The sequence below is a fragment of the Ambystoma mexicanum genome, chromosome 2q (genome assembly GCF_040938575.1).
Source record: "Ambystoma mexicanum isolate Mex_15411 chromosome 2q, UKY_AmexF1_1, whole genome shotgun sequence".
NCBI lineage: Eukaryota > Metazoa > Chordata > Amphibia > Caudata > Ambystomatidae > Ambystoma > Ambystoma mexicanum.
In genome coordinates this window covers 1,202,640,963-1,202,662,907 of record NC_090924.1, presented here as the reverse complement: position 1 = coordinate 1,202,662,907, position 21,945 = coordinate 1,202,640,963, and the positions used below count along the sequence as shown (strand labels likewise).

General features: G+C 46.8%; 1 protein-coding gene across 1 annotated transcript in view; it reads left to right on the top strand.

The window, feature by feature from the left end:
* Positions 1-21,945, top strand: part of DGKB (diacylglycerol kinase beta) — a 3,560,883-nt gene that overhangs the window by 618,533 nt on the left and 2,920,405 nt on the right. The gene's annotated exons all lie outside the window — the stretch shown is intronic.

Here is a 21,945-nt window from a genome sequence, read left to right as displayed (position 1 = left end):
ATGATGTCACCAATTAATGAATGATGCACACTAGATCATCCCACTGTCATGCTGATATCTTACAAAATCCCCTCTATCATGTACACAACCTGGTGGCAGTGATGACCATCATTTCATGCGATCTCGGTATCCTTAGACGTCTATAGAAATGATTCAGTTCATACTGAACATTATTCCAAAAAAAATTGTAATTCTTGGTATTGCTCCGTAGGTAATATTAACAGTGAATATTGACATTTTGCACTGTGTAACGTTATTTGGCAACTTCCAATAATGTAACTTCCCATGATGCCCCCTAGAATCAAAGACTGATGTCACTTTCTATCACTTATAATCAAAATGCACACTGGGCATCACACATAATAGATCTAGCCCTTCAGTGCTGGTGCTGTACCAGACTTCAGGTACTCAAAGCCTGTCAGTAGCTGCCCTATCTATGCTTCTCACACCTCATTCTATGAACTATACTCATCATTGCTCATTTGCTGTCAGAGCCCTCGGTTACTGAGTCCTCGTGCTGTGGGATGTTTTATCCATGCATCCAAGCCCTACCTCAAAACTGTGCAGTACTGACATGGAAAACATCATGATGGCCAGAGCTTCCCAGAAAATGCCCAGGGAAGTGCATGAAGAATAGGCTGCCACTCATTTTTGCCGATGTTATGGGCACAGAAGGGCACTGCCTAAAACCACCATTGGACTACCCACGCAGTAGTCTGAAACCATTGGGAATGGCAATGCTGATTGCCAAAAGCAACCTATAATTGTGGTGAAATTCATTTCTTAAATCCCAAAAAGGGGTGCAGTACCAGTACTCACCACTATCAGAAAGCCGGCGTATTAAAACCACCAGATTTTGTTTAAAACTGAATAAATGAACCCAAGGCAGGCCAAAGAAAGACTTACTGAGAGGTGGATACAATCTAAAGTTATATTCTGAAGTGACTTGAAGGTTTATAACAAGACTGGCTGAGCTGTGGATTTCAGCAGTTTAAGTAAATTTGGACTGAAAGACATTAAAACCTAAATGTTTAAAAGAAATGAGTGACCTACTTTTGAGTGTCACATAGGTTGCAATTGTTTAAATGTCATAGTTTTAAACTTAGAATCAGCATCCTAGCTGCATATGTAAAAAATTGTCTTGACTTAAACTGGGGAACAAAAGTGACATTAGCTGGGGCCTGGTTTAAGGAACTGAATTCTGCCCACCAGCTACCCCCGACAGGAGTTGAGACTTGCACAACAGCTGTGTTCCCAGGCCGACCTGCATTTTGCTGCTCCCACCAAAAGGGATATGACACTTCTTTGATTGAATTATCTGGGCTCTGCAGGAAATTGAACAAAGCCCTGTCCTGACTCAGGCAAATGTTTTATTATGGGGGCCATAAATGGCTTCCTCTTGAACAATGGGCCTTCCAGGGCCCAGGCAGATGGTTTATTGCAGGTGTCGTAAAACAGCTTCCTCTTGGCAGAAGCTGGGAGGGGCAGGGTCTCTGGGCTTGGCAGAACTGGAAAAACCAGAAATTCAACCTTGTGCTGGGGGGAAACCACACCCCTGTAGCCAGAATATGGTTTTACAAAAAGATGAATAACTCATAGTACGGACTTGTGAAAATTATTTAAATGATACCATAATTCTTGTTATTTTTCTGCCCACATTTTAAGAGGTTTTTAGAACCGGTGGCATGATCTGGGGGCAAACTAGCAGTTAAGAGGGTATTACTTAAAATGTATGCATGTTAAAAATCTGACACTTCATCAATTAATGTCCATACTCCTTGCGCACATGTGTATAAATTTGGGGTAATGTCCGATATTGCGAAACCAGTTAAAAAGTGCAAATGTCGCCATTTCTGAATGCAAGCTCCCAGGAAGAGCAGATTTTGAACAGGGAATACCTCCTGTGATATGCGATGGGTGCATGTAATTTTAAACAAATGTGTACCTGTGCAAATATGTCTTTTGGATCAAATATAGATTGTGTGTAAGTTGACAGGGGTGGGTTCTCTGTATCATAAACAGACCTCATCATGATGACACTTCATTTCATTCCCCCAATCAAGGGGAATAGGATGAAGTGGCCAATGACGAGTGGAGAGGGGTAGAGCCTAGTGATGCTGCACACACACCCACTTTCAAAACACATAAAAGCAGACAGTCAGGACAGATAGGGACCTTCAAATCCATTTGCTGCGGGACGCTCTGCCGGGAAAATCCATACTTTACCTCCATCAATCTCTAGAGAAAGCTGTGCAGAAAGATCCAGACTTCAAATCCATCAATCTCCAGAATCCAGAGAGAGAGAGAGCTGACCCAGATCACTGTGAAGTGCAGAGACCAGACCAGAGTCCAGTCTAAAACCTGACCAGATCCGTGGCGAGGCCCATTTAATTCAAGAATATAGTGTGAGTACCTAGCAGAACTGTGCAGAACCAATCTCTTAGTTAAAATAATCTAATCCAAGCTATTTTAATCTAAGTAGAACTGCCTCCTAATTGTCACCTGTCATTTGTAAAGCTGTCACCTGTCATTTTCTAGTTGCAAGCTGCACTTGTCACTTTGAATTTTAAAATTTCAAATCTGAAAAACGACCTTTACCATATCGCTCATATCTCCGTGACCGTTTGTCCTAGAGACTTGCAGTAACTTTCATCTGGAAGCTGAGATCCTAGGGTGTCCTAGGACCCCAGAACGATAGTGCTAGTCCTTGTAGTTCCTCTGTAATCGCGATAAACGCACTCGCGAATTTGCCGCGATTTGCAAAATTTCTTCACGTGTGAAAACAGCAGTTTTCTTGCTTTCATTTGCCAAAAATTTGTTTAACCTGCTAGTTACTCCTAGATCCTTGCTAAAGTGAGCCTGGACTAACATTAACTTGATACCACTCACCCTGAACCTCTAGAGGGAATTAAAAGCATTTTAGCATATTTTTCACTTCATTGCCAGCACATATAAAAGCATTTTGGGCCTGTGTTTCCAACTTCTGTAGTGTAAACTTGCTGGGGTGAACTGAATTACATTTGATTGCATTTCTGAGAACTGTGTGCTTTCCTTCCATTTCCTTGCATTGCATAAAGGGGGGAGGGGATTGCCAGAGAAAAGTGATTACATTGTTTTGTTGAATGCATAGTGAGTATTTTCTGTACTGCATTTTCATTCCACCTTGCATCCATTTGAAACCATAAAGTATTGTTGCGATCTTATCCATCCTATAACCACTCATCATTGATTATAAAGAAGGGTGCTAGTGGCAGACTATCCATTATTGATTACTGCTCAGATTCAGTGTGATATTCAATTATTAAATTATTATAAAGCGTGATATATATATATCTATTGTTTAAATTATCAAATAAGCCTTTTAACTTGCAAAACAGAACTACTCCTTGGCTCAGTGGGGTTAGGGGGATTCCAAGAGAGGGGTGTTATATAGGGGTAGTCATCCAGAATGCATGAACTGGACATAAAGATATATCAATAAGGGTTTCCATTCAGTATCCCAGACTAGGCATTGACTTAGCTGTAGTGTTGAATTGAATCCTCTTACAAATTGGGGGCTCGTGCCGGACGTTTGGGTTAGATCTACCATTTGTGCAGATTAATACAGTGTGCCAGCTGACCAGATACACATATCCGGTCGGATCACCACGCTGTGTTACGCTGTAAAGCACTCCTCAAAGGAACGCTCTAAGGAAAAGCTCTGTTTTGCAAAAATAAAATACAAACTTCTGTAAGTCAGGAAGGAACTCAAATTCCAGAATGACGACCTTAGTAGACATGAAAATAGCCAGAGAGCACTTCTTACATAAGTTATTTGTGAGAGGTGAGTGGACTCATCAGGACCAAACGGTTTGGTTGCAGGCCATCACGCAACAGGTCACTGAAACAGGGTCAGATATATGGGGAGATCAGGGTCCCCTACATGTGGCCCTGAGTGAACTATACATGGCTCCTAAAGCTAAGGATGAACAAGACAAGATGGTTAGGATAGCCGCATACCTGTACCTATATATGGGAGGCATGCAGGATAAATGTACTGAAAGCCAAGATCTGGTGAATAAGCGACAGATGGCGTTAGAGAAGGTCCAATCTGACCTGGTCTCTTCTGAGCAGAGGCTGCAGGGGAGCCAGGAGTCAGAAAATGAGAGTAGACAGCACATCATTAAAATAAAGAGGGATATGGACATCCTGCAACAGGAAAAGGCTGACCAGGATACCAGATTTCTGGCCTTGCAGAAGAAGTACCAAGAAGGTTTGGACTCCCTACTGCAGAGCCAGAAAAAGCTGGAGCAACAATTAGACTTTAACAGGGTATGCACGGAGCAGGTAGCCACCCTACAAAGTCATCTAGATAGAGTGAAGGCAGAGAGCAACAAGCTGATTTTGAAAGACCTGGATACCCAGGCAGAGTTTGATGAAGAACGCCAGAAAGCTGGTGCCTTTCAAAGGCAGAGGGACGACCTGGCGGCACAAATGCAGGCTCTTAGCCAGGAAAGAGACGCCTTAGGCCAGGAAGTCTGCCATTTAAAAAGAAAAATGGAAGAAAATCACCTGGCCCACCAGGGACTGGGTGACCTCCAAAAAGAACACCAGGACTTGCTAGAACACACCAGGAGGGTGGAGGAGGCTCTGGCAAGACAGGAGCAGGCCAATAGGGACACAGCTCAGGAGGTAACCCTCCTGCAGCAAAGACTGGCCCAGTGCTCCAGGACCAATCAGGAAACGCAGAGAGAGAATGAGGCTCTCTGCCAGCACAATGATAGGCTCCAACAACAGGTAGCGATGCAGGAGAGACTGATAGAGTCTAGTAAGGCCTTAACTGAGGAACTGAAGGCGCAGGCTCTTGCATTGCAACAGGGAGCAGGGGCGGATAGAGATGAGGTTCGCTGGGAAAGAGAAACTCCTGAGCAAAACCCCAGGAGCCCTAGTACCAGAGGCCTTTATTTCTCTCAGTCCCTGGACTCTGCCACCCCCATGCCCCCTGGCGCACATGAGCACAGGGCCACAGGGATGGCAGATTACTATCCAGCCAGAAGCATGGGGCTCATAGGCCAGTACCACCCAGGAATGGAGGGGCGGGCATCCGGGTATGGGCACCCAAGCACAGTGCAATTTGATGGGGAACCCCAGGAGAGTAGGCCCATTAAGGGCATCCTGAAAACCTCTGCCCAGTTAGGTCAGTGGGGGGGGGTACCCATCAAATCCTGGCAGCAAGGAGGGATCTGAAGACTCCTCTGAGCGGTACAGGACACAGGAGACCAGGTCCCCACATTCTGCCAGCCAATCCCAGGCTCGCAGAATCCGGGAAAACCTGGAAGAACAGACGGGAACCTCTGGGAGCAGTGCCTCTGAGTCAGAAGATGAATGGACCAGGGTTACCCGGACCAAAAGGGCCAATAAGACAAAAAGGGCCTTGCTTAAGGACCCCTTAAAGCAGATTAAGGCAATCAGGAGCGTCATCACGCCGTATCATAACAATGCCAAGTATTCTGTTTGGGAGCACTTAGAGTTGTTTGAGCAAATGATGGAGACTTTCCATTTGAAGGACAGCCAAAGCTGTATTCAATATGTAAAGTGGACCTTCTCCCCGGAATACTCCAGTTTCTTTGCGGGGCTGGAGGACCAAAATCATTTAAGATGGTCCACCTATAGGGCGGCCATATTAAAACATTTTTCTGTTCACAGAAATCCCCAAGAGGCTCGCAAGGCAGCCTACAATTTACAATGTGGGGAGGATCAGGCCCCACAAGAATTTGTGCAGGAGTTAAAGCGGGCTTTTGCACAGACCACAAGAAGGGTCCGCACGGAAAGCAGAGAATTTATTAATACGTTTTTCCATGCCTTGCCCAAATACATAATGACCCAGCTCGTGAGGGATTTTCACGAGAAAAGATCTTTAGAATGGGTCATTGAACAAGCCACCCGCATCTACGAGGTGCAGAAACCGGTGGAAAACAAAAACCAGCCCAAAAACCCCAAAACTAACAGCACCCCTGCTGCTGCCAAGGTGGCAGAAGTAAAGGTCACCCCCGTTTTAGATTTGGAGATGGGGGGGCCTAAAAACCTACCTGCACCTAATAATGCTAGGCCCAGAAGGTCCTCGGGCCAGTCACAGACAGGGAGCCAGAGAGGCAGCCCCACAAATGGGGTCCCTCGCTCTCCTGATTATGTAAGCCCCCGTTACAAGGGAAACAGACCCATCCTGGGTTATGTGTGGACTCCTCCAGCCCAAGGGGGGGGATCCGGCCAAGCACCTAACCCAGGGAACTTCCCTCCTAACTTCCCCCAGGAGGGCAGAAATTCTCCAAATCCTGGGCAGAACGTTTTCCCCAGGTATCCACCCAATTTCCAGCCCCAAAATCCTCCACCCTTCTTTCCCCAATTCCCTGAACCCAGACAACCGAATCCGGGAGAGGGGAGGCCAAGGGTGGAGGGGTATCCAAATCTTCCCAACCAGGGGTACTACCAAAGAAGAGATAGCTACCCTTCCCAGGATCAGCCCAGGGGAGAAAACAGGGCCCCGTATCAGCCTGAGCGGGTTTCCCAGTTAGAGCGCCAGGTTCAAAACATGGCACGGGATCTGGGTCAAATACTGAGGGCGCAGCAGAACCCTCAGATGGGCATGCCGGCACAGAATGCCCCAAACTCTGGACCTGGTACTCCAGAACAATGACGGGGGCAGCACCCCGATAACACACCGGATCCCAGGGAGGAGGCACAAAGGGAAGGGGGGTGTAAAGCCTTGGAGGAAGCTTCCTTCCTCACTTGTAAACAGCCCCTGGAAACCCAGGAACCGGAAACAAAATCTCTTGCCCCTGAAAGTCTGCCTCCTAAGGAGCAGAGGGGGGGTAGGAGAAACAAAAGACCCAAACAGACACAGTTTGAGGAGGAGGTACAGAACTTCCAATTTGAGGGAGAGGGATCCTCAGAGGATCCTGGGAAAAGGATCTTCTCCTTCAGAGATGGGGGAACTCCTCCCAAAGAAAAATGGGTCCCAAGGGATGTCAATTCAGACTGGGGAGATGTGGAGACTGAGCTACCGCCGCCCACCATCTCATCCCAGAACCAACCGCAAGACAATCCCCTGGTTCAAACCCATCCTGGTGACTGCCTCCAAAAAGGGGGGGGCGGCCCAGAACCGGAACCCGGGGAACCCACAATGGCTCTGATCTCCAGTTGCCAACTTTTTCTTTCAGATTCCCAAGGCTCTCCACAGAATTCTGCCCAAATCTCTTTGCTAGCGATGTCCAAAACCAGAAAGTTAGCCCACCAGTTGTCCAAAAATGTGCATTATCTGTGCCCCCTTGAGGAGAAGGAGGGAAGATATTATGCCCCAGTACAAGTACAGGGGCAGGGTACGATTTCAGCGCTGGTGGACACGGGATCTCAAGCTACCCTTCTGTCCAGAAGGGCCTTTGATGAACTGAATGCAGGAAGGGGAGAGAATTACCAAATTCCTCTCACTTCTCTTCCTGGACAACTGCAGAACTTTGACGGGAAGGAAATTCCCGTTGAGGGGACTGCAGACTTGGACATTAAAATTGGGCGACACAAGTTGAAACACCCGGTCATAGTTGTGACTCCAGAGGGCACCCCTTGTTTACTAGGGAATGACCTCCTGAGGAGGTTGTCACCCTTAATAGGCTGCGTAAACCAGGTCCTCTGGACCCAGACTAGCCGACCAATAAAATTAAAACAGTGTCAACCATGTTAGTTTAAACGGCACCTGCCACATGGTTGAACAAAAATCTGACCAAGTAGAATTTCACTTCCAGAATAGCCAAATTCCAGACGTGACAGTAATAGCAGTAGGACAACAGACTGGTGATGGGGGGTCCTCTCTATTTCTGAAAATCAACCTTCCTTCCAGTTTAAGGTGGTATTCCACACTGGAAGGAAACACCCTGAAATTCTTTACTAATCCACAATCAGAAACTCCCACTCCTATAGTCCAGAAAGATGTGAAATCAGCTCAGAGCCTGGCTGATATTCAGCAAATTGGAGAGCAGTTGTTCATCCCTGTTCAGTTAAATGATGGGAAGGACTCTGTTCTCGCTCGAGTGTGTGTGAACAACGGTAAGAGCTTCATCAGCGAAGCCATGTTCCGCCAACTCCCAAAAGATCCAGACATTCCCACATTCAAACTGATAGACAAATGGGAAATGGACCTGGAAGCACCCAATTCCAAACATCTCCTGCCAAGCAGGTGTATGCTCAAAATCTCCATTGGCAACAAGAGCATAGTCCACAATTGTTGGGTCGTGTGAGACGTCCCTGCCGCCTTTTACTTAGGCAGTGACATTCTCAATCGCTTTGCCATTAGTTTGGACCTAATAAACTTCAAAGCTTGGTCCCGATTAGCGGATAATCCCATGGGCTTTGATGATCCAGAAAAAGCATTTAGGTCAGCTCAATTGCTACCGTATGCAGTTGAAATTCAGATCAAAGAGGAAGTCACCATCCCAGAAAGGACCCGACAATTCTCCCTGGAAGTGAAAGTTAAAAGAGGACAATATTTGCAAAACCCTGATGCTTACATACATCTAAACGCTTCTCTCCAACAGCAAGGGTTGGGGGTGAACCCAACACCATTAGTCAACATAGAACATGACACCTTTCTAATAGAGGTGGATAACAGCGACTTAAAGAGTATTACTCTAGCCGCAGGCACCATTATTGGAATGGCGGTTGATGACCGACATTTTTCCATAGATTTAGGTAATGAACTGTTAGGACCAATCCCCAAGGACTGCTTTGACAGTGACAGTGATGACAATCCAACACCAGACAGGATTTTTACCCGCCATGGGGGGAACTTCCTGGTGTACACTTCTTGCCCTTATGGTAAGGAAGATGTGAATTGTGACTTCAGGAGGGATGAGGTGATTTTCCAGGTCCATGAGGGCTGCCTTTCCCACCTGAAGCCTCCAGTCCAAATCAGCACTCTGACCCGGGACTTCTCCACCCAGCTGGAGGAGGCCGCGGAGATAGCCAAACCAGAAGTCTTTCCAGGCTTCAGGCAGATGGTGGAAGAGAGAGTCAACCTAGCTGACGCATGTTTGACTCTGGAACAAAAGCAAAAGTTGAAACTAGTTTTCTTGGATTTCCAAGATCTCTTTGCGGTAGACTCATATGACTGTGGTCGCACTGACATCCACACAACAACAATCCCCACGGACCCTGGCATGACTCATGTGTTTGTGAAGCAATATCGCTTGCCTCTCGCATCAATGGAGTCCCTTACTGAAATAATTAAGAACCTTGAGTCCCGGGGAATAATCCGTCCAGTCCACAGCACCTTCAATAATCCGGTGCTGGGAATATTGAAGCCAAACGGCCAGTGGAGACTCTGCGCTGACCTCAGGGAGCTCAACAAATGGGTCCATACTTCCCGATAGCCTCTGCCCTACATTGACCAAGGGCTGGCCCAGATGCAGGGGTCACAGGTATTCACTGCAATAGACCTGACCAATGGATACTGGACTGTGCCTGTCAGTAGGGAGGACCAATACAAGCTGGCTTTTACCTTTGGGGGCCAGCAATACACATGGACCCGGACTCCCTTCGGATACCTTAACTCCGGTAATGAGTTCAATATTTTCCTACATAAGGCCATGCCCGACCTGGGTGCGAGGGGTAACCTGTCTTATGTAGATGATGTCCTCATCAAAAGTTCATCTGTGGAGGAACACATAGCGGAGATCCGTTATGTTCTGACGCAGTTGAGGGCCGCCGGAGCAAAACTTTCCTTTCAGAAAGCACAGTGGTGTAGAACCCGTGTTAATTTCTTGGGGCATGAGATTACTCCTCAGGGTCTCTGTCCCCAGGAAAAGAAAGTGGAAGCACTTCAGAAACTGAAAGACCCCACAACTCTGCGGGAACTAAGGAGCCTCCTTGGACTGACTAATTACAGCAGAAAGTTCATTGAGGGCTACGCAGAGATCACCAGACCCCTGATTCATCTCCTGAAGGGGGGGGTCAAGTGGGAATGGGGTCCAGAACAATCCAAGGCAGTAAAACAACTCAAAAGAAGCCTCTCACAAGCGCCTTGCCTAGCTTACCCTGTCAGAAACAAGGAGTTCTTCCTGGAGACGGGGTTCTCTAATACGTGCTTGACGGCGGTATTATACCAAAAGCATGACAAGGTCAATAAAGTAATCTCCTATGCGAGCAAAACTTTATCCTCTGTGGAGGAAAAATTCAACGATTGTGAGAAGGCACTCCTGGCGACGGTGTGGGCATTGAAGAATTACCGCCCGTTTATCCAGGGGGAACACATCATAGTGGAGACTCCACACCAGCCTCTGCAATATCTCCAAAGTGACAGAATCCGGGCCGGAAATGTGAGTAATTCCCGAATTACTTCCTGGATTCTGTCAATGCAAGGCTTTCCTGTGGAGGTCAGATATGGCCAAAACAAGAAGAGTTCCCTCGCGCAAGGTCTGGCTGACTTGCATGATTGTGCCAAAGAAAACTGTCTCGAGGACGAAAGTCTAAAAATAAAGGACAACATGGAGGCATACCTTAATTCCCCACACAAAGTCTTTGAAGAGGACAAGTGTGAGGGAATGCCCACTGTCTATGTGGATGGATGCTCTAACCATGTTGACAACGACGGGGGGAAAGAGCTGGTGGCCGGCGTAGGGAATGCATGGGTGAATGAGTCCCCAGAACCCTCCGCTGGATACAAAATTGGTCCCCGAAGTAGTCAGGTGGCAGAATTGATGGCTGTGCATCAGGCCATCCTCACTGCTGTCCAGCATCAACTCCACGAACTGGTCATAATCACAGATTCGGATTATGTACCGAACGGGTTCGTGGAGCACCTGGTAAATTGGAAAACCAGAGGCATGTTATGTGCTAATAACAAACCCTTGAAACATGGGAAGTTGATCCAAAACATTGATGATCTGGTCACCTCGAATGGGATGACCATCAATTGGAAAAATATCAAGGGTCATTCCAAAGTGGAGGGACCAGACAAAACTGGAAACGACTTAGCTGATCAGCTGGCCAAAACCGGGGCCATCCAAGGGGATCTAATTGAGATTGAGTCCCTGTTGGGGGAGATCCAGGTCACTGCTATCACTAGGTCCCAGACAAATACTCACAACGACCTTTCAATTGCACAATGGAGTAAGGAGACCCCTGATGCTGATTTGATTACAGCTCAGAAGGGGGATCCAATTATTGGTAAGTTTTACCAACACCTTGAGGACCCTGAGAACTTTCCCCTGACGGATACCGATTACATTGGGAAAGAGGACCTATGAGTGTTGATGAAATGTCCAAAAATGTTCCGGATCCAAGACGGTTTGCTGGTAAGGAAATCCAAAGCTGGCCACGATCAGTGGGTGGTTCCTACCTCATTCCGAAGCCTGATGTTAAGTCACGCCCATGATGCGGCCACCGCCGGTCATAGGGGGTTGCACACAACACTGGAAATCTTAAGAGAGGTTGCATACTGGCCACACATGGGGCAGGACCTCGACCAATACTTGAAGGGGTGTCTTGTGTGTGCACAATTTCAGCCATCATCCCTCACGCACCGCGCGCCTCTCCAAAAGCGGGGGATGACACTGCCATGGTCAGATTTACAAATCGACTTTGTAGGCCCCGTGATTCGCTCTACTAGTGGGAATAAGTACATGTTGACTGTGACATGCTTGTTTACCAAGTGGGTGGAATGTCTCCCAGCCCCAAACTGCAAGGCAGAAACGGCAGCTGCCTTGATGATTAACCACATCTTTTCCCGTTTTGGTCTACCTCAAAGGATTGAGTCAGACAGAGGTAGCCACTTCACCAGTGAAGTAATGACAAAGATGTGGGAGATACTGGGGGTCAAAAGGAAGTTGCATATTGCTTACCGGCCAGCTTCTTCTGGGGCAGTTGAGAGATATAACCGAAACATTGTGAGCATATTAAAGAAGTTTGTGGCAGATTCTGGGCCAAGTTGGGATATCCGATTACCTCTGGTCCTAATGGCCATGAGATCTACCCCTTCATCTGCAACCAAAATGTCACCATTTGAGTTGATGACTGGACGCAAGATGGTGCTTCCCCAGCATTTGCTCTATAGGACCCAAGAGCAGACACTGATAAATGCCTCCACTACTCATGAGTATGTGGAGAATTTAAGGAAACACCTCCAACATGCTTTTGCTTACGCTCAGCGGAATCTAGAAAGATCAGCTGATAGCATGAAGACCCATTATGACCTGAAGACTTCCAGGAAGGAATATCAGGTTGGGGACCGGGTCTATCTATACAATTTCCAAAGGAACCAGGCCAAACAGCGAAAATTTTTGCCTACATGGAAGGGACCCTTTGAGATTATAGACAAAATCTCCCCTGTGGCCTACAAGATCCGCATCCCCAAAGGCGGTTCGGCAGAGGGGGAAGACAAGTGGGTCCACATAAACCAGTTGAAGTGTTGCAATCCCAGGCACACTCTGCAACAACTGGAGGAATCCTCTGGAATCCTAGAGGGTACTGTCTCAGATTAATTCAGTTCTAACTTAAAAGATCCTACATATAGCCTATCAAATTCTGTGTTTCTCAAGTTTATGTGTTCCTGTCTCTTAATTTAAAAAAAATGTGCATGTGCATATCTGTTGAGTTCTAAAATTCATATGCCACCCCACTATATCAATGGTGGGGGAAACATGTCTATGAATAGGTATTGCCGCTCTTCCTTTGTCGTCCTAGGAGAAAGAAAACCTCGAGACTGGCCAAGGAGGACGATCCGGAGACCGGGAGCAGAGACGCGAGGGGCCCAGTGTACCGCCCAATCTTCCCATCAGGACCGGCGAGGAGAACCGATCGATTAGTACCGGATGGAGGAAAAGATGCTGAACTGTGCCATCTATTGGAAGAAGATGAGGAAACATCCCAGGTCTTGCGAGTCCCATCAGTGAAACAGAATGGCCATCGCAAGAGGGGGGCTTGTGGGATGTTTTATCCATGCATCCAAGCCCTACCTCAAAACTGTGCAGTACTGACATGGAAAACATCATGATGGCCAGAGCTTCCCAGAAAATGCCCAGGGAAGTGCATGAAGAATAGGCTGCCACTCATTTTTGCCGATGTTATGGGCACAGAAGGGCACTGCCTAAAACCACCATTGGACTACCCACACAGTAGTCTGAAACCATTGGGAATGGCAATGCTGATTGCCAAAAGCAACCTAGAATTGTGGGGAATTCATTTCTTAAATCCCAAAAAGGGGTGCAGTACCAGTACTCACCACTATCAGAAAGCCGGCGTTTTAAAACCACCAGATTTTGTTTAAAACTGAATAAATGAACCCAAGGCAGGCCAAAGAAAGACTTACTGAGAGGTGGATACAATCTAAAGGTATATTCTGAAGTGACTTGAAGGTTTATAACAAGACTGGCTGAGCTGTGGATTTCAGCAGTTTAAGTACATTTGGACTGAAAGACACTAAAAACCTAAATGTATAAAAGAAATGAGTGACCTACTTTTGAGTGTCACATAGGTTGCAATTGTTTAAATGTCATAGTTTTAAACTTAGAATCAGCATCCTAGCTGCATATGTAAAAAATTGTCTTGACTTAAACTGGGGAACAAAAGTGACATTAGCTGGGGCCTGGCTTACGGAACTGAATTCTGCCCACCAGCTACCCCCGACAGGAGTTGAGACTCGCACAACAGCTGTGTTCCCAGTCCGACCTGCATTTTGCTGCTCCCACCAAAAGGGATATGACACTTCTCTGATTGAATTACCTGGGCTCTGCAGGAAATTGAACAAAGCCCTGTCCTGACTCAGGCAAATGTTTTGTTATGGGGGCCATAAATGGCTTCCTCTTGAACAATGGGCCTTCCAGGGCCCAGGCAGATGGTTTATTGCAGGTGTCGTAAAACAGCTTCCTCTTGGCAGAAGCTGGGAGGGGCAGGGTCTCTGGGCTTGGTGGAACTGGAAAAACCAGAAATTCAACCTTGTGCTGGGGGAAACCACACCCCTGTAGCCAGAATATGGTTTTAGAAAAAGATGAATAACTCATAGTACGGACTTGTGAAAATTATTTAAATGATACCATAATTCTTGTGATTTTTCTGCCCACATTTTAAGAGGTTTTTAGAACCGGTGGCATGATCTGGGGGCAAACTAGCAGTTAAGAGGGTATTACTTAAAATGTATGCATGTTAAAAATCTGACACTTCATCAATTAATGTCCATACTCCTTGCGCACATGTGTATAAATTTGGGGTAATGTCCGATATTGCGAAACCAGTTAAAAATTGCAAATGTCGCCATTTCTGAATGCAAGCTCCCAGGAAGAGCAGATTTTGAACAGGGGATACCTCCTGTGATATGTGATGGGTGCATGTAATTTTAAACAAATGTGTACCTGTGCAAATATGTCTTTTGGATCAAATATAGATTGTGTGTAAATTGACAGGGGTGGGTTCTCTGTATCATAAACAGACCTCATCATGTTATGTTATGTTATGTTATTTTGCATTTATATAGCGCCTTATATACCATTGGTATGGTCTGAAGGCGCTGGTAGGTTGAACGCCCTTGGGAACCGAAGTTCATATCAGTAGAGAGAGTAGAGAGAGTCAAAAGGTGCGTGTGAGCACCGGGTATGTGAACAGCTCGTGTGGTATCAGTGTAATAGCTGCTTTCTAGCAGTAGGTGTGGTGGTTGAGAGGTCAGGAGTATGTGTTCGTTCTGGCAGGATTTATCCAGATCGGATATGGCTGCGTTAGGCCTGAGGAGAACGCCTCGCTGGGGGGTGTGTAACGAGCAGTGATTATTTAAAATGATGTGGAGTGAGCGGCGAATGTTGATATGAGAACAGTTATACCGAATGGTGTCATAGTATCTCTGTGTTCTAGTTGAGTGGTGATGTAAGGAGAGAGTAAGCGTGTTGGTGAGATATGATGGGTTACATGCCCTTTCAGAGACTTCTAATTCACGGAGAGGCTATTGGGCACATTTCTAAATTCAACTTTTCACAGAGAGGCTAATTGGGCACACTTCTAAATTCAACTTTTCACAGAGAGGTTATTGGGCGCACTTCTAAATTCAACTTTTCACAGAGAGGCTATTGGGCACACTTCTAAATTCAACTTTTCACAGAGAAGCTATTGGGTACACTTTTAAATGCAACTTTCTAAATGTACTTCTAAATTCAAGTTTCATAGAGAAGCTATTGGGCACATTTCTAAATTCAACTTTCACAGAGAGGCTATTGGGCACATTTCTAAATTCAACTTTTCACAGAGAGGCTATTGGGTACACTTCTAAATGCAACTTTCTAAATGTACTTCTAAATTCAACTTTTCACAGAGAGGCTATTGAGCACACTTCTAAATGTAACTTTTCACAGAGAGGCTATTGGCTACACTTCTAAATGCAACTTTCTAAATGTACTTCTAAATTCTACTTTTCACAGAGAGGCTATTGGGCACACCTCTAAATTCAACTTTTCACAGAGAGGCTATAATCTAAATTCAACTTTTCACAGAGAGGCTATTGGGCACACTTCTAAATTCAACTTTTCAGAGAGAGGCTATTGGGTACACTTCTGAATTCAACTTTTCACAGAGAGGCTATTGGGCACACTTCTAAATGCAACTTTTCACAGAGAGGCTATTGGGTACACTTCTAAATGCAACTTTCTAAATGTACTTCTAAATTCTACTTTTCACAGAGAGGCTATTGGGCACACTTCTAAATTCAACTTTTCACAGAGAGGCTATTGGGTACACTTCTGAATTCAACTTTCCACAGAGAGGCTATTAGAGATTCCATCTAAGTGTGGCATATGCTAAGAATCACATTTCTGCCTAGATGTGGCGCAGGCTAATCTGTGTGGTTCTCTCGGGCTATGGTGCTGGTTAACATTAGACTGCAGGCCATTGAAAGGTAAGTGAGAGTGGCAGGAGCTTTCTGGAGTAGAGTAATTGCTCTACCCCCCACCCAAGCCAGCACTTACAGTTTTGTCGGTGTCTGGTGGCTTCCTTGGCTTCCCCTGCGGACACCTGCTGACACTTCCTGGAGCCGCCCTAGGCCTTGGGGCCCTTAGCCGCTGGGGCTGCCGGGCAGAGGGCTGCCCTGGGAGGACCAGTGATGAAGGGCTCATGGCCCAATCAGAGCAGGGATGGGCGGGTTGGGAGGCAGGAAGGGAGCGGGAATCAGGAAGAGGGTGCGGGGTGGGAGAGGGACGCTCGGAGGGCCTGGGGGCCCAGTTGGCTCCCAAAAAAATATGCGGCGTGCCCGGATGGGCTTCCTCACCTCGCGTCGGCTGCCTGCAGTGAATGCAGCAGCCGGTGCGAGGAGGGCCGCTAGACCCTTTCAACGTGGGCTCACGGCCCAATCAGAGCGGGGATGGGCGGGTTGGGAGGCGGGAGGGGAGTGGGAATCAGGAAGAGGGTGCGGGGTGGGAGAGGGACGCTCGGAGGGCCTGGGGGCCTAGTTGGCTCCCAAAAAAATATGCGGCATGCCCGGATGGGCTTCTTCACTTTGCGTCGGCTGCCTGCAGTGAATGCAGGGGCCGGTGCAAGGAGGGTCGCTAGACCCTTTCAACCTGTGCTCACGGCCCAATCAGAGCGGGCATGGGCGGGTTGGGAGGCGGGAGGGGAGCGGGAATCAGGAAGAGGGTGCGGGGTGGGAGAGGGACGCTCGGAGTGCCTGGCGGCCTAGTTGGCTCCCAAAAAATATGTGGCGTGCCCGGATGGGCTTCCTAAACTCGCGTCGGCTGCCTGCAGTGAATGCGGGGGCCGGTGCGAGGAGGGTCTCTAGACCCTTTCAACCTGGGCTCACGGCCCAATCAGAGTGGGGATTGGCGGGTTGGGAGGCGGGAGGGGAGTGGGAATCAGGAAGAGGGTGCGGGGTGGGAGAGGGACACTCGGAGGGCCTGGGGGCCTAGTTGGGATGCTCAGAGGGACTGGGGGCCTAGTTGGCTCCCAATAAAATATGCGGCGTGCCCGGATGGGCTTCCTCACCTCGCGTCGGCTGCCTGCAGTGAATGCAGGGGCCGGTGCGAGGAGGGTCGCTAGACCCTTTCAACCTGGGCTCACGGCCCAATCAGAGCGGGGATGAGCGGGTTGGGAGGCGGGAGGGGAGCGGGAATCAGGAAGAGGATGATGACACTTCATTTCATTCCCCCAATCAAGGGGAATAGGATGAAGTGGCCAATGACGAGTGGAGAGGGGTAGAGCCTAGTAATGCTGCACACACACCCACTTTCAAAACACATAAAAGCAGACAGTCAGGACAGATAGGGACCTTCAAATCCATTTGCTGCGGGACGCTCTGCCGGGAAAATCCATACTTTACCTCCATCAATCTCTAGAGAAAGCTGTGCAGAAAGATCCAGACTTCAAATCCATCAATCTCCAGAATCCAGAGAGAGAGCTGACCCAGATCACTGTGAAGTGCAGAGACCAGACCAGAGTCCAGTCTAAAACCTGACCAGATCCGTGGCGAGGCCCATTTAATTCAAGAATATAGTGTGAGTACCTAGCAGAACTGTGCAGAACCAATCTCTTAGTTAAAATAATCTAATCCAAGCTATTTTAATCTAAGTAGAACTGCCTCCTAACTGTCACCTGTCATTTGTAAAGCTGTCACCTGTCATTTTCTAGTTGCAAGCTGCACTTGTCACTTTGAATTTTAAAATTTCAAATCTGAAAAACGACCTTTACCATATCGCTCATATCTCCGTGACCGTTTGTCCTAGAGACTTGCAGTAACTTTCATCTGGAAGCTGGGTTCCAAGGCTGTCCTAGGACCCCAAAACGATAGTGCTAGTCCTTGTAGTTCCTCTATAATCACGAAAAACGCACTCGCGAATTTGCCGCGATTTGCAAAATTTCTTCACGTGTGAAAACAGCAGTTTTCTTGCTTTCATTTGCCAAAAATTTGTTTAACCTGCTAGTTACTCCTAGATCCTTGCTAAAGTGAGCCTGGACTAATATTAACTTGATACCACTCACCCTGAACCTCTAGAGGGAATTAAAAGCATTTTAGCATATTTTTCACTTCATTGCCAGCACATATAAAAGCATTTTGGGCCTGTGTTTCCAACTTCTGTAGTGTAAGCTTGCTGGGGTGAACTGAATTACATTTGATTGCATTTCTGAGAACTGTGTGCTTCCCTTCCATTTCCTTGCATTGCATAAAGGGGGGAGGGGATTGCCAGAGAAAAGTGATTACATTGTTTTGTTGAATGCATAGTGCGTATTTTCTGTACTGCATTTTCATTCCACCTTGCATCCATTTGAAACCATAAAGTATTGTTGCGATCTTATCCATCCTATAACCACTCATCATTGATTATAAAGAAGGGTGCTAGTGCCAGACTATCCATTATTGATTACTGCTCAGATTCAGTGTGATATTCAATTATTAAATTATTATAAAGCGTGATATATATATCTATTGTTTAAAATATCAAATAAACCTTTTAACTTGCAAAACAGAACTACTCATTGGCTCAGTGGGGTCAGGGGGATTCCAAGAGAGGGGTGTTATATAGGGGTAGTCATCCAGAACGCATGAACTGGACATAAAGATATATCAATAAGGGTTTCCATTCAGTATCCCAGACTAGGCATTGACTTAGCTGTAGTGTTGAATTGAATCCTCTTACAGTGCGCCATTTTCGGTTAGTAGCATTGCTTCTTTGATTCATACAGTGAATTCCACGGTTCCCTTGACCTGTCGTTAATTCCATGCCTTCTTGATTTGAAACTGTCAGCTCCATAAGTTTCTACTGCAAATACAATTGTGTTTTTCCAGATCCACCCTAGCTAAACCCTGTTAGCACCCACTCACTGTATGTGCCGTCTACCCACCACCACCCATGCACCATAGCTCAGCCATTTTTGCCATAGCTCACTCTGCTTGCCAGCACTCATACAGCAGAGAATACCACTTCAGGTATATAACCCCCGCCCCCCCCCCACCCACCTGTACCATCCAACTCACTCACGACACCTCTGGCTCTCATTCACACACCCAAACTCGCCCCTGCCTGCACCCATCCACCAAAACGTGACTCTGACTAGGAAACAAAACAATAAAAACATATGCATCTCCGCCTAACCCTTAAACACACACCCTAGATCAGGCAGTGCTTATCCTAACTCACCGTAGTTAACTCCTGCCTTTACCATGCAGATTTTAATTGACATAGTAAAATTACTTCTGTACAACGCAGTGAATGAAAGTCTGTCTATGTCTGTTACTAATGTTATGTTACTTTGTTATGGTACATTATGCTATTTTATGGTGTGTGATGTTCCTGGGAATCATGCCTTTGGTGCTGCCATTTGCATGGTCTCTGAACACTCTGATGGATCTGAAAAGGAGTGTTAAGTTAGAGAGAGTGAGGGAATTGCTAAATAGCTTTGCTATTTTGCTTGTTCATGCAGCCTGGATGTGCCCCGAGTTCTGCATGCAGGTCTGCTTCTGGGCATTCTGCGAAGAGAGCAGAGATGCATTTTTGTCCTAAAGGGAGTCACATGCGGGTCGTGTTACTAGAATGCATTGTCTGGGACAGTGACATGTAACTTGGTTGTGGTGGTGGAACATTCTATTGTTTGATATCTGTGTTAGGTATGTTAGTTGTAGAGGCGCAGAGTTATTTTGCTTGTTGCCTGTTGGAAGGGTTCATTAAGAGGCATGTACCAGTGGCTTAGTCTGTTTGTTTCAGCAGAACAATAAGTGAGGACCTTGATGTGCACGTGCAGTGTCCTTCGGGTGTGGCAGTGCTGTCTTCCTGGTAGTGGTACACCTCCAACACGAGCATTATGAGAAGCGATCATAGGCACGGTCAGGTCAGTGTTGCTGAATACATATTCTTTAAAATGCACAATGTGCTTCACATTTTAACAAAGAGCTTCCCCTTCGTTACCATTGAAGCAGTGTCACAAAAGGATTTAACCTGGAATTGCAGTACTCCGCAAAAGAGCTGCCCTCTCTGTTTGTCTCGGTAGACAGAGGAGGTTGGTCAGTTAAGTGGAATGCTTTAAACTGTAAGAGATGTATTAACATCTATACCCGATTGCTAAGTACTGAGGGTACACCAAGTATCAACAAAGGGTGTGGACTCCTTTGGCGCCACAATCCAACAATGTTTGTCTATTTTGGCAGCAACCGGTAAACCCAACCTCGGTAGGAAGCGTCTCAACTATTTTCATGTCTCAGTTGCCCGAGCCAAGAGTAATAAGAGGAAAGCCCTGTGTTCAACTCCCCTCTCGATGACGTAGTATGTGGCTGCAAAAAAGAACATCCAAGCCCACTATGGTCTGGCTATTACCCACAGCAAAAGACAAGCGCACATATCAGGCAATAATTAAATATCTGGCAGGTCATAATTTTTCTAACTTTTGGTCAATGGTCAGGCACGCTTCCAAAGCCCCAGTTATTGATAGAAGCTGTGATATAGCAGATCACATCTGGCTGGGCTATTTGCAGAATAAATACGCATGACCCACTGCAGAGCTTGATTGCCCAGATTTAAATATGGGTAACCAGGATGGGGGTCTGTCCTTGGGACGAGGGCGATGTTAGGTGGACCAGCGGCCCCAGTCCCGGATGACATCCTGCCTCTGCTTTTAAGCAGGATCCGGACCTGTGGCGGGCCCTTTTTCTGACCCTGTTTAAGAACATCTATAGGCTGACCAAAATTACCACTTCCTGGAAGCAGTCTATTATTATTCCCATTTTTAATCAGGGTGATGTCTCTGACCCCAAGAACTATGATTGATGCTTCTAGTAAAATCGTTGCCTCACTACTGCTGAGAGACATTTCCCACCACGTTAAAAATCTTAAGCTTTGTCTAATTGCAAGGTGGGCTTCCATTCGGGTATGGGGACTTCCCTAAAAGGTACAATCATATCACACCTCTCTGAAGCCGTACAAAAGGGGTCAATGGACACTGTCTATATGGCATCAATTGACTTGTCCAGTTCCTTTGATATGGTCTGCTTTGGAGGAAGCTCCTTGAGTGGAAAGTCCCCTGACAATCATACAGATCTTGGCAGCGTTTCCTAGGGAATCTTCTTTGAGGGTCAGGTTGACGAGGTACGGGACAAATTCTGCCCCTGTCCTCACATATGCGGGGCGGAGGCAGGGCTGTGTGGTCGCTCCGACCCTCTTCAATCTGTACGTGTCTGATATGCAGGTCTGTGGGAGGCGGGCACTACCAACTCAGTCAAGATGGGCAATCTGGTTCTAGACCTGCTCGCCTTTGCTGATGATATTATTCTTTTCGACAAAACAATGATTGGCTCCCACAGAAAACTACAATTATTTTTTTATTATGCAGTTCAGAATAATCTCCAGTTCAATGGCCAGAAATCTAGGGTGGTTGGCTTCTCTTCTAGGAGAAATCCCAAGACTTACTGCTCGAGGGTGGGAGATCAACCTATTCCAAGGGTGACAGCAATGAGGTACCTGGGCTTTAATCTTACGAACAACCTTTCCAGGGGGGTGTGGACTACCCTTTTTAAGAGGTCTTCACTACCCTACTGGTCAAGATGAAGCGAGTTTACTCCCAACTGTGTCGCTTCTCTCTGGTACCCCTGATAACGTTTTAACTGCAAAACATCAAACCAGTAGTTTTATATGGTTTGGCTATAGTCCCGTTTGACTTGGGTGCACCACTTTATCTTCTACAGGGACAACTATGGAAGAGAACCATGGGCCTGGGAAATTCTGCGCCAAATGTTACGTTAGACACGAGCTGGGCCTCACCTCCCTGGCGGCGAGAGCCCTATGGATAAAGTTGGCTGAATACGCAAAAATGTTGACTCTCCCGACTAACTCCCTGTATCAACCTCTGGGTGAATTGGCAACAATGCAATCAGCCATAACTCTGACACAGTTTAAGCACACTATGTGTGGCATACTCGCCAGGATTGGTTCCTCTCAGGAAGTGCTGAGGGATGTGCTGGGAGTTGTC